Genomic DNA, 13,247 nt, shown 5'->3' with positions numbered 1-13,247 from the left:
TAATCGCGCCTCAGATAAACCTCATTGGCTACGATACTGCCACTTAAAACTAAAAGGGCCATCGGCATTTCTTAGGAATATTATGTGTGTGTGCATTAACTAATACATTAACCTCAATACCTTAAAACTGTATCTACTTCTATCCCCAATAAACAAATTCTAATGATCCTTTTTTTTTTTAAAGAGTTTATTTATTTATTTGAGAGAGAGAGACACAGCGACAGAGAGAACACAAACAGGGGGAGTAGGAAAGGGAGAAGCAGGCTTCCCGAGGAGCAGAGAGCCCGATGCGGGGCTTGATGCGGGGCTTGATGCAGGGCTCGATTCGGGGCTCGATCTCAGGACCCTGGGATCATGACCTGAGCCAAAGGCAGATGCTTAACGACTGAGCCACCCAGGCGCCCCTAATGATCCATGTTTAATTTTACAGATGATAACACAAAAACCATGAGTTGGCCAAAAGCATATCAATTCTACTTCATACACAAAGCCAAATTACCTAAGTTAGGTTTAAAAAAGTATTTTAAGGGGCACCTGAGTGGCTCAGTGGGTTAAAGCCTCTGCCTTCGGAAGCTCAGGTCATGATCCCAGGGTCCTGGGATCGAGCCCCACATCGGGTTCTCTGCTCCGCAAGGAGCCTGCTTCTTCCTCTCTCTCTCTCTCTCTCTGCCTGCCTCTCTGCCTACTTGTGATCTCTGTCAAATAAATAAATAAAATCTTTTTAAAAAAAAAAAAGTATTTTAAATCATGTTTGCTTCCTCATCTAGGAAAATGCAACATGTATGTTCATTTCAAAATCTAAAATAAATATTTTTCATCTTTGCTTGGGGAAAAATGAGCTAGAATAAAAAAGAACAACATTCTACTGCATTATAGAAAGGAATTCAAGGGCATGGTAAAGCAAAGCGAGAAGTTTCTCATCAGGATGCCTGGGTGGCTCAGTGGGTTAAAGGCTTTGCCTTTGGCTCAGGTCATGATCCCAGGGTCCTGGGATCAAGCCTGGGACAGAGCCCTGAATCTGGGCTCTCTGCTCAGCAGGAAGCCTGCTTCCTCCTCTCTCTCTGCCTAGTTGTGATCTCTGTCTCTCAAATAAATAAATAAAATCTTAAAAAAAAAAAAAAAGGAGTTTCTCATTACAATCAATATGAAATACTATGTTCCAATGTATTTGGAGCCTGCAGAAATCATAAAAGAAACAAAGAGCTTAAAGTGACAAGATTACAATAACCAAATAAAGGCTTTAATTTATGTACATAAATGAGTTGTAAAAATGTCTTTTTCAAAACCACACTGCAAAATGTTATGCAAATAGACTGTATTTGTCTGGTAGAAAGGAAAAAAATTCAAATTTTTCTGCTATCAAAATCCTCACAAACAAACATTTAACCCTACTGAACATATAAGAAAACAGTCTAGTAAGACGGAAGCAAAATAAAGTTAAGTTTCTCCAGTTAAAAAAAAAAAAACTTGATTCACCTAGACAAAATACAGAAAAGGTAAGAATCAAGAGGCATCAAGGATGAAGTGTCAAAATAGATTGTCATTACTGATTACTTCTCAGGTTAATACTTCTTGAATGGTTACATTAATGTGAAAGCAAGAGAGTCAAGGTAGTTTTTATAAAATAAGGTAACTTAAGTTTTAATATTAATATATAGGCAAACTGGATATTTTCTAGGCAAAAGTCATTGCTAGAATCTGCGCGTCAATCTAAAACTAGTCATTAAATTCTACCAAAAACTGCAACAGAGATGAACTCTGAAAAAACAACACTTTGTATAAAATGGCATGATTCTTACAGAATATCGTGTTATTTTTTGTTTCACATTCATTAATATAGCACTAAGATTTCAAATCACTAAATGACTACACTGCTAGGAAAGAGTTTTTTAAATTATCTAGATAATACTTTTGATAATAACAAAAACTGATGATTCAGTTTTTACATTTCCTGACCCCTCATGGGTTAATTTTTCAGGTTACTTTCAGCATATTGTTACCCTGAAACACTGACTACCACCAAGGTAATACCAGCTAAAGCAATGAGGTGGTTTCTGTAGCTTTCCTTAAAGGATTTATTACCTAGGCGGTGACTATATGATGTTTACTTTCTAATTTTTTTTTTAAGATTTTATTTATTTGAAAGAGAGAGAGAGATCACAAGTAGGCAGAGAGGCAGGCAGAGAGAGAGAAGGGAGGAAGCAGGCTCCCTGCGGAGCAGAGAGCCCGAGACTCAGGGCTTGATCCCAGGACCCTGGGATCATGACCTGAGCCGAAGGCAGAGGATTTAACCCACTGAGCCACCCAGGCGCCCCTGCTTACTTTCTAATTATTTGCTTATACTGTACACTTAGTTTTATGCTTTTTTTTCTTTATATGGAATGTTTCACAACTTAAAAGTTTCAAAATGTTTCTTTTTTAAGGTGTTTTGTGTGTGTTTTTAAATGCAGTTATTCTTAAGACTCTACAGTTAAGAGGTACTAGTAATACAAGACTCAACAGATACAATACTATCTTGACCACAGCTAAAATGCCATTAAGTAAAAGCAAGCCTCCATATAAGACTTCTTAACCTCAAATTAATTTGATAAACTAAGTTTAGTTTTACTGACAAAATCAGAAGGATACATATATTTCTTAAATTTAAAATATCTACTTCTATATTTTAAGATGTTCACACATTACACCAAAATTTTAAAAGTATGCTCTATGGTAGAAAAATACTTTATTGTTATTTAATGTTTATTAAAAGAAGGATAATGCAGGCTATGGAAAAAAAAAGTCAAAAAACATACATATTTCTAAAAAAAAAAGTTTTTAAATAAGCTCCAACCTTAATGTGGGGTTTGAACTCACAACCCCAAGATTAAGAGTCACGTGCTCTACTGACCACCTGCCAGGCACCCCTGAAAAAGTTTTTTTTAAGTAATCAGACAAAAATCTGAAAACCTTATTCTACTTAACATGTCAATCTATTTGGCCTGAGGATCTCCTGAAATCTCAATTTCTCCATCTTTAAATTTGGGTTAAATAATTCTTGTGCTTTCCAACTTCACATTTTAAAACAAAGTCAAGGGGCGCCTGGGTGGCTCAGTGGGTTAAAGCCGCTGCCTTCGGCTCAGGTCATGATCCCAGGGGCCTGGGATCGAGCCCCGCGTCGGGCTCTCTGCTCCGCGGGAAGCCTGCTTCCTTCCCTCTCTCTCTCTGCTTGCCTCTCTGCCTACTTGTGATTCCTCTCTCTCCGTCAAATAAATAAAATCTGTAAAAAAAAAAAAAAATTAAAAAAAATAAAATAAAATAAAACAAAGTCAAGTTACTGTGTAAGAATGCAATCAAACATCTCAGAAAATGTAGTAAGTGCAAGGTATTATTAGATAAATGTATCTACTTATTTATATTTATATATCATCTATACAGAATTCATACTCTTATATAAAATTTTTTCATTGTCCTATTCACTTTCTCAATATAGCTCTAAATCTACATGGAAAAAAGGGAACCTGGTAAGAAATAAGAGTTACCATTGTAGATCAGTCAATGATGACACAGATCCACATCTTAAAAAATTTAACAGCCAAGAATCATTTTTCAAAGAGCTTTTCAAATTCAAATCTCATCGATGGGTTGATGTACTTTAGGAGTAACAACACATATCCATCTAGTAAAAACTGAACATTCTCTAAATTCATAAAATTTTAAATATGCCTTTTACTTTTTATGCCACACTGTGCAGGTACAACATAATACAGAAGTGTTTGAAAGTACTTATTAATTCCTCCTCTCTCTCTGCCTGCCTCTCTGCCTACTTGTGATCTCTCTCTGTCAAATAAATAAATAAAATCTTTAAAAAATAAATTAAAAAATAAAATTAAAAAAAAAAAAAGTACTTATTAGGTACTCAGTAAAGTCAACAATAAAAACCAAAATGAAAACCCTGATAAGCTTTTTTAAAAATGTGTTAGGGAGTTGTAGTATAGGTAGTTGTAGTATAATCAATTTCCTAAATTTACCTTTATTAACATTTATAAAAACATTAGCCTTCAAAAATAAGGTCACTATTCATTTAAAAAAAAAGCTGGGTGCCTGGGTGGCTCAGTGGGTTAAGCCACTGCCTTTGGCTCAGGTCATGATCTCAGGGTCCTGGGATCGAGCCCCGCATCGGGCTCTCTGCTCAGCAGGGAGCCTGCTTCCTCCTCTCTCTCTGCCTGCCTCTCTGCCTGCTTGTGATCTCGCTCTGTCAAATAAATAAATAAAATCTTAAAAAAAAAAAAATAAAAAATAAAAATAAAAATAAAAACTCAAAAGCTGGGCATGTTTATTAACAAAGCAATAAATCATTTCAGTTGTTCTTTCAAAAAATAACAGACTCTATTTTTTTTTTTAAGTAAAACTAAAAACACCACTGCACCAGGAAACAGATTTTATAGATACCAAATTCTAAATCTTAAGGCTTTTATGACTTTAATTTTTTAAGTGTCTAAAACAGACTTTGTTTCAAAAGAACCCAATGAATAAGTATCCATGGTAACTTGTTTTCTTCCTGATAGACAAAAATAATTAAAAATAATCGGTGGTGCCTGCTAAGATCTTTTAAAACTTGTTTTCAATGAGCTATTTTTTAGCTCATTTTAAGAAACTTAACAGTGCCTCAATTTTCTGTCCAAGTTTCTTTCCACGACCATGATGGACCTCTTATTTTTTTCATTTCATTGTTATCTTATTTCATTGATAATTTTATTAAAACAAAAAAAAATTCTGCCAAAACCGTTTCATTATCCAAAGCACAAACTTTATACTTGTATAAATACTTGTATAAGATACTTGTATAAGGTTCATTTACGTATGCAAAAATATTGTGCATATACTATATGTACAATATGGTGAACAAGTATGAAAAACCCCAAACAAGATCCTGTGCCTCACTGAAACTTAATCCCCTTGCACTCATTATGCTAAACGTGCCTAACCTTGAATATTCCTCCTCACCTTGAGCTTCTACAGAAAGCTCAAATACCTTCATAATGATGAAGTAATGTAGTGTGGTATAAAGACCCAGGTAACAGGTCTGTTACCAAAGCCTTGAACAACTTAAGTTCCTTAGACCTCTGTTTTCTCTCTTATAAAATAAAGTAGTTGGATGGTATCTCCTCCATTTAAATGGGCTGTTAGGGACTTAATTCAAGACCTGCTATATTAATCAAAACAGCAAAAAATCTGTTAACATCCTGATGTTAATCAATATTCCAAACAAAGGAACACTATATGACCCTTTAAAAAAAAATGTTGTAGATCAATATGTGCTCATTTAAAAGGCTGTCCCAGGTAGCCTTTAAAACACAAAAGCAATATGCAGACTGTATGACCCAATTTGTATGCATTTGAAGACAGATCTGCATATGTATGTACAGATATTTTCTAGGATATTTTCAGTTTTCACTCAGAAGAAACTTCAAAATGGTTATCAGGGGGAAACAGGGTGTTAACTATTTTCCCCTCTACCTCTTAGCCTTTTATAATATTTGAAAAAAATTTAAATAATGAACATATATTATCTTCACACATTTTTTTTTAAAGAAATGAAAAGTTCTGCAGATCCAGGTTCTACAAATAGAAAGACCTGGGTTCAAATACTGACTTGGCTAGTTACCATCTGTGTGGTGTTGAGTTATTCAACCTCAATTTCTCCACCTGTAAAGGGAGTTAATAGTAGTAACCTCATACAACTACAGTGGAAGGATAAAAAGGAAATCATACACGTGAAACACTCAGCATAGCACACTGTAAGAAGATGACTATTAGCAGCTTTGCTATGATTATTATAAATACTATAAACTCCAGAAACAGAATAGACTTGACATTCCCCTCGATGATGACCAATCTCAAAGGCAACCAATTTCCTTTACCCAAAATTCAATCAATCTGATTACAATAAGAGAGAGCGTATTTATTAAAGATTTTTTTTTAAAGCTATCGCAGGTAGCAGGTGTGCTGATGGACACAGTAATAGGAGCAAAGTCTGAGTTTTAATAATTATCATCTAACTAGAATAGCCTTCTTCATTATATGGATACCCATTCAAGGAGCCAGAATACTTATAGCGAGGCAGGAGACCCAGATCTTGACCACTGATTACACAGGAATACACTTTTTTTCTTAAATAATTGAAGCTTCCAACATGAGCTTTTTCTTATTTTAATATACCATAATTTCTTATTTTCCTAAAAATTTATGGCACTGATAGTTCATGCACACAATTTGCCAATTAATTATAAATAACATGTCAATTGAGTGGAAGACATAAACATGAAAAATCTCTATAAATTCCAAAAAGCATATTGAAAGGCATTTTTGAGTGAAACTTCTCCTCACCGAATTCTTAAAGATGCAGACTGAGTATCATCAAACCAAAATACTCCAAGTTGTAAACCTGGCCTTCAAACTAGCAAATACCCTCACAAAGTACTACTCTAACAATATTCAATTTCATTTTTCTAACACACCAAGAACACATCCTAAACTTCTTTATAACAACTGAAAGGATGTTGCAGTAAGACAGGTTAAATCAATATGTAGTACAACTGGTTTGAGTCCATCATAGCACAATTTTAACAGGACTTTCTGGTATTAGACAACAGTTTCAAAATCAACATGACGGATTAAAGTTTGGATCACCCCAATTACAAGTATAAAACAAAAACAAAAGGATACACACACACACAATCTCTTTCAATATGAAAAGAAAATAGGCTACACTTAATTTACCTACTGTTAAGTTTGTCAGGATTTAAACCTTTAGAACAGTAACCATTTCAAATTACCTAAGAGTTACATTTTGATACATTAAAGAGTTACTGTAGCTTTCCTCAGAGTAACCTGAAGTTCCCACCAAAAACAAGCAAACAAAACAAAGAAAACAAAAAACCAAAAACTGGCACCTCACTGAGGCTCTAAGAACTGCATGCCTACTTCATAGATCACTACACTGTGCTGAACTGGCATTTGGAGACTGTACTGAGCTAGACACATGAAAGCAAAAGAAGGGATGGAGGAGAGAGAGTGCATAAAAAAAGAAAACACTTCTTAACACACCCATCACCTATAAGCGTGAACTACCAAAAACAATATTTTAAAATACATATATTTCTAATTTTCCAACATTCAAAATACAGCAAGCACATAATCTACCACGAGCAGATCTTTCTACCCCTTCTCGCCCCCACACGATGCTTTGCCAAGAGCACAAGCCCAAGAAAAATAACCAATGCAATTTCCTTGTTTATGTAAAGAATTTCAGAAAACATGTTGACTGCTTCTGAAGCTTCTAAAACAAATGAATTTTCAATAGTTAAGACTTTTCATTATCACATTTGAAATATGATAGTAAAGATTCCTTCAGCTAGTAAAAATATAGTTTCCACTTTATAAAAAGGGTTAATATTACACTGCAGCTCATTAGCATGCCTTGTTTGCAACCAGAAGGAAGAGGGAAAGGGGGTGGGGGGAGCAGCAAAACACACAAGATGGAAAACATCACTACCTCCTTTGGTGGTTATGAATAATATTAAATTACCACAAGATGTATGGGTAGGGTTCATGAATAGAAAGAAAGGGGGTTAACAATATGAACTGGCCCCTTCCAGATTCACACTGATGTCGGAAAGAAGGAATTTATTTACACTGCAGTGCCTGGCAGCAAACATGGCTGCCCCTACCCCCTTTAAATCTGAACAGTCTTCACTCCCTTAGCAAAACCAGCAAATTATGGCCATGTCTCTACTGTCTTGCTACCATAACACTAACACATCTCCTCCTCCCTCAAAGCAGTAAAACCCACACCTCCCCATTTCACAACAATCACAACACCATAACCACTAGCTTCTATATTCACTAGCCTTGAAAGAAAAGGCCTAGAATACACAGAAATACAGGAACAAAAGGCTTTCTCTTCCTTTAACAACCCCCTTCCCCTTCTTTTCCACCCACTCTGTGATGCTTGGTCGATAGTTCTCATCCTTCTCAACATTCAGCTAATTTCCTTCCCTATACCAATCCTAGGTCTTCCAGTTTCCTGAGTCCATTTCCTATCTTCCTATGCATCCTGTCTCAACAATTTATTATCCCTTTTCCAAATCCACCTTTTCCTCCACTTCCATTCCCTCTTTTCTCTCTTCATGCCCCATTTCTCCATCAAATTCTACCCCCTTCCCCCAGACTCTTCTAATTGCCACAGTGCACCCCCAAACCTATTTCTCAGTCCACCCAGGTCTCTTATCTTCTCCAAACCTAACTCTTCTTCTCTTCCCCCGCCCCTCCCCCGTTCCATCTCTATCCCCGCCCCCATCCCACCTCTACTCCCAATTCCCAGCTCAGCGCCACTCCATCTCTTACCCCAATCCTACCTTCCCTGCCCCACCTCCCTATCTCCTCCACAACCCCTACCTGGCCCTCTGCTTTACCTCCTAGGCTCCCCCTGAAGCCTTTCCGACCACCCGCTGGTCCTTCCATCCCTGTTGGGGTCTCTCTACCTGGGTCCCATCCCTAGGTCGCCCCCTCCTCGTCGCTCCCTCCTCAGCCCTTCCTTCCAACACACACACACACACACACACACACACACACTTATTTTACCTTCAGTTTGTTCCATTCTAACCCCCCGGCCGTGTCAGTACGATCACAGGAGAGACACGGAGGCCCGGAGTGGGGCTGAGGTGCGGGCAGCCGCCGGGGCCGCGGGGGGAGGACACGGAACCGAGCTAGGCCGCATGAAATCCCCGGGCTAGATTTCCCTCGCGCCGGACGCCTCTGCCATGGCTGCCGGCACCGAGAAGGGCCGCGGCCGGGCCGGGCCGGGCGTGAAGCTGAGAGGAGGAAGGCTGCGGGAGGTGGGGTGGGCAGGGGCGGTGGAAGGATGGGGGGTCGCCGCGCAGCTTCTGCCGCTAGAGAGAAGGCTGTGGCTGGCGGCCCGGCCGGGGCAGCAAGGTCCTCGGAGCTCGACTTGGCCTTCGCACGCCTCTCCGCAGCGACCAGCGGACAGTCCCCTTCGGCCTCCGCCTCCGTCCTGACCGCCGCTACCGCCGCTGCTGCCGCCGCCGCCCGCTCCCGCCGCCGCCGCCGCCGCGCACAAAGCCCCCCCACCCGGCTCTCGGAGCGCCGCCGCCACCGCCGTCGCCGCCGCCGCCAAATCCTCAGTCCCTCATTGGCCGCTAGCCGCGGCGCCTGCTGGGAAATGCAGTCCTGGGTTTGTGGCGCGGGCGGGGTTGGGGGAGCGAAAGGAGGAAGAGGGTAGTCAGCCGGGCGGAGAGGAGGGGCCCGAGAGAGTCTAGACAAGAAGTGAGACAGCAGGCAATAAAGGCAGAGGCAGGAAGAAATGATACGAAGGAAAGTAAAACACACACACACACACACACATCCAGAAGACAGGTTAAAGGTTGGGCCTGTGAGGTAAAACTGCGTCCGTGCGTGTTCTTTGAGACTTATTCAGTTAACAACACATATTAAACACCATATGGTCCTCCTCAGAGTAACCCTGCTGCACACTCCCTAGACGTCAGAAATAACCTACAAACGAGGGCCGGGCTAAGATGACCGGGAAAGAGAAGAACACTTTGTATGTCTCCTCAGCTGCCTTCTGTCCGACAGCTGTCAAGAGTCAGAGCTTCCTATTTTACATGGGTCTGCGTCTGAAACCGTGGCAGCAATTTCAGACCTAAGCCGTGGGAGACAGCGTCTCTCTCAGCCTCGGATGTGTGTCCCGGATACCCCCCCACCCCCGTCCCGCCCCACAATCGCAAGCCGTGGCGGCATCTCAGTCGCTGTGAGGAAGCGCTGACCTCCCTGGCGGGCACCGAGCCCCACACGCCTTCTTCCTGCTCGCGCTGCGGGCCCGGAGGCTTGTGGGTAAGGAGGAGGACGTCAGCGCCGACTGCAGCCCGGACCCCTAGGGACCGAGAGGGCTCCGTGCCCGTCACGTGCCTGGGCCGTCTGCTGCTCAACGCCAGGCCTTCCCTTCGAGGGATAGGAAGGCATTTGCCCTCGAGAGAGCTCACGCAAGAGTGAGCGGAGGAAACAAGAGTCAAAATTCTCTGTAACCCTCTGAGATCTCCCCATCCTAGGAAATTTATGTTAAACAATAGAAGGTGTGTGACACAGTAAAGTAGCCTTGCCGGGAGTATGCAAAATTTTGTGATATTTCCTGGGGCCTGGTGGTGATGACTTAGAACGTTACGGCACAGAGGGCCGCCTGGGTGGCTCAGGTCATGATCTCAGGGTCCTGGGATGAAGTCCCGGGGGTTCTGGCTCTCTGCTCAGCAGGGAGTCTGCTTCCCCCTCTCCCTCTGCCTGCCTCTCCATCTACTTGTGATCTCTGTCAAAGGAATAAAAACTAAAAAAAAAAAAAAAAAAAAAAAAAAACTTAAAAAAAGAAAAACGTTGTGGCACAGAGACTTAAACGTAATAAGGAAATACAGGCAACAGCAATCAGATGAGGAAACCTATCCTCTGTGCTCTGTTCTGAGAATAATAAAGCTATGTCACTACTAGATGTTATACTCTGCACTGACATTGTAGTTCTGGATCTGTTTGGCATGACCGCAAGAAATTTCTGATATCTTTGTCTTTAAATATCATTTAAACAAGAAATTAAAAGATTCCTACAGATCAATTATTTTAATGACTACTAATTATGTTTCAGGTTTTTAAAAACATAAACCTTTTAATTATACTATAGATGATATTGAGAATTAAGCATTCCCATTACTGTTAATCATTAAATATTTCCTTTTTTCCCCTAAAGATTTGTGTATTTATTTGACAGAGAGAGAGAGGGTGCAGAAGCAAGAGGAGAGGCAGAGGGAGCAAGAGAAGTAGGCCTCTTGCTGATCCTGGGATCATGTCCTGAGTATCATGGGATCCTGGGATCCTGGGATCATGACCTGAGCGGAAGGCAGATGCTTAACCAACTAAGCCACCCAGGTGCCCTATTCATTAACTATTTTAAAACGTATCCTTATGTAGTACCTGTTTTGTGCAGAACCAAGAGTTAAAGGGATCAGTAAAAAGCACATTTTTGTTTGTTTTAACTGTCTTTTTAGAAACAGACCTCTTTTAAAATTGTATTGGTTTATTTGATGAGACACAGTAAGAGAGGGAACACAAGCGGGAGGAGTGAGAGAGGGAGAAGCAGGCTTCCCATCCAGCAGGAAGCCTGATGCGGGGCTCCATCCCAGGACCACAGGATCATGACCTAAGCGGAAAGCAAATGCTTAAGGACTGAGCCATCCAAGTGCCCCTGGAACACATATCTCTTAAAGGGGGCCCCCTGAGCTTATTTCAGTTTGATTGTGTCTCCTGAAAAGACAGGTTAAATTGATCGTTTTTTTTTTTTAATGATCTTTTCTACCTTCATCCTGCCTCTCCATCGTCCTGTATATTCCTTGTTTTGTTGATAAATTGTTGCCTTGACCAGATATCTGGACTTTTTCTTGAGGAGAATTTGGTAAGTTGTCCCCAGGCATTTTATTTTAATCTGTTTCTATACTGACAAGAGTTTAAAATTAAAGTTCTGGGAGGTAGATATATAATCTCTTCCTGTGAAACATAAGAAAATATACTGTTAATAACATTTGATCTTGAACTATATTTAGGGAAATGACCATTAAAATTAATAATGTACATTTTTAGCATCTAACATCTTCTGAGGTTCAGATCACACTTTGTCTTCTTCATACAAAATGAGCAAACAATTAAGACAGCAATCTAACACAATTCCCAGAGCCAGAGTTAAAGAGAACGGAATTTTTTGTTTCTCTTCCAAAGATTATATCCAAAAACTCCTTACATGATAAATCACTTAATCTTGAAAGTCAAAAAATTGCCAGACCTGATAGCAGAAAGCAAACATTGCTTTGAACGAACGGATTTCAACAGAAAGTTTCTTAACCCTTCCCTTTTTATAATAGGATTGCTGCTGACACATGACAGTAGTAGAAAATCTAGCTCATCTTTCCAATACTGAACTTGGAATCATTCATCTGGTTTATGAATACTTAATGATTTTACTGTGCCTGTTTGTAAATGAATACAATGCATGAATAAGAATATTTCCTGGTATAAAATGTCTCCCAGGGAACTGAAAGGCATATTTTTGCATCTTTATGATCTTTTCCAGAAAAGTACATGTTCATGTTTGTGCGGTGATTTAATCTGTGGAATTAATGTGAAAATTATAACTATCTAGACTCTTAAAGCTCAAAATTTGCCATCGGAAATTTTCAGGAAAGGAAAGGGAGAGAGACCAAGGCTTTGTAGATTTTGTTAATTCTAGTAAACATAGAACGTGAAGTGAAACCTTTATGTGGAAACTCGGGCATCCAACATGCACAAAGGGCCCTCTAGTGGCCAAAATGAAAAGTTCTGCCTATTTAACACGGTTGATCCATTTGGTTTTAAGCCGAAAAATGCTTTGTAGATTAAAAGCGGTCTACATAAACAACAACAACAACAACAACAACAGCACAAAACCTGAAATTGAATACCCGCCATCTTTCATTCTTACAAATGTGCAGCCCAGATGAGTGAGTTCTGTGGTCAGCTCACGTGTTAAGTACTCTCCCTGTGAAAACGATTCCTTGTTGTCTGGTAGTCCAAGCGGATCCACTAAACATTTTGTTTTCCTTCTAGAGCCAGATGAAACGGATGGGTAGAGATAACAGGAGAGCGAGAACATTTCTATATCTATCACTTTTCCAAGACGGCTCAGTTACCCAACCTAGGAACTGAAGTGCCCCAACCTGCAGTACCTACGTCACTGCACAGTTACTAGAATATATATCTTAAATGTTATTTGAGATTTCTCCACAAACTACTGATCACAAACTATACCTGTTAAGCGAGCATTTATAAAGCAAATTACTTTAGTGGAATTCAGATTTCCACATGAGGATTTCACAGCATTCCACTCTCAGGCCCCGGAGAAGGGAAAGCGGGGTTTTCCTAACCATTCCCGCCCTTTCTGCCACTCCCTCTCCGCAGAGCTCTCCGCGCCATCCCAACCCCGGCAGTTGTTGATTTGTAGGGGTTGGGGGTGGGGAGAGTACATCAAAGTGATGTAATTCGTGACTTTAAGATGGTTACCATGGCGACTATCAGGCATATTACGCTATCGGTAGGGTGAGAGGTTCTTTAATCTAGCCTTCAACAAGCATTTTCGGGGACGTTAGCCTACACGCCAGAGAGTGGAGACAGGCGGAAAA

The 13,247-nt window shown here is 40.3% G+C and overlaps 1 protein-coding gene across 4 annotated transcripts in view; it reads right to left on the bottom strand.

The window, feature by feature from the left end:
- NSD3 (nuclear receptor binding SET domain protein 3) overlaps positions 1 to 9,058 on the bottom strand; it is a 124,646-nt gene extending 115,588 nt beyond the window's left edge. For 3 of the 4 annotated variants that reach the window (XM_044225366.1, XM_044225368.1, XM_044225369.1), the window contains exon 1: positions 8,626 to 9,058. The gene's annotated coding sequence lies outside the window, so the exon portion shown is untranslated. The remainder of the gene's footprint in view (positions 1 to 8,625) is intronic. The other variant, XM_044225371.1, reaches the window with a different exon arrangement.
- Between the last annotated feature and the right edge of the window lie 4,189 nt (positions 9,059 to 13,247).

The sequence above is a fragment of the Neovison vison genome, chromosome 11 (genome assembly GCF_020171115.1).
Source record: "Neovison vison isolate M4711 chromosome 11, ASM_NN_V1, whole genome shotgun sequence".
Lineage (NCBI taxonomy): Eukaryota > Metazoa > Chordata > Mammalia > Carnivora > Mustelidae > Neogale > Neogale vison.
This window is presented reverse-complemented; position numbering and strand designations above follow the sequence as displayed.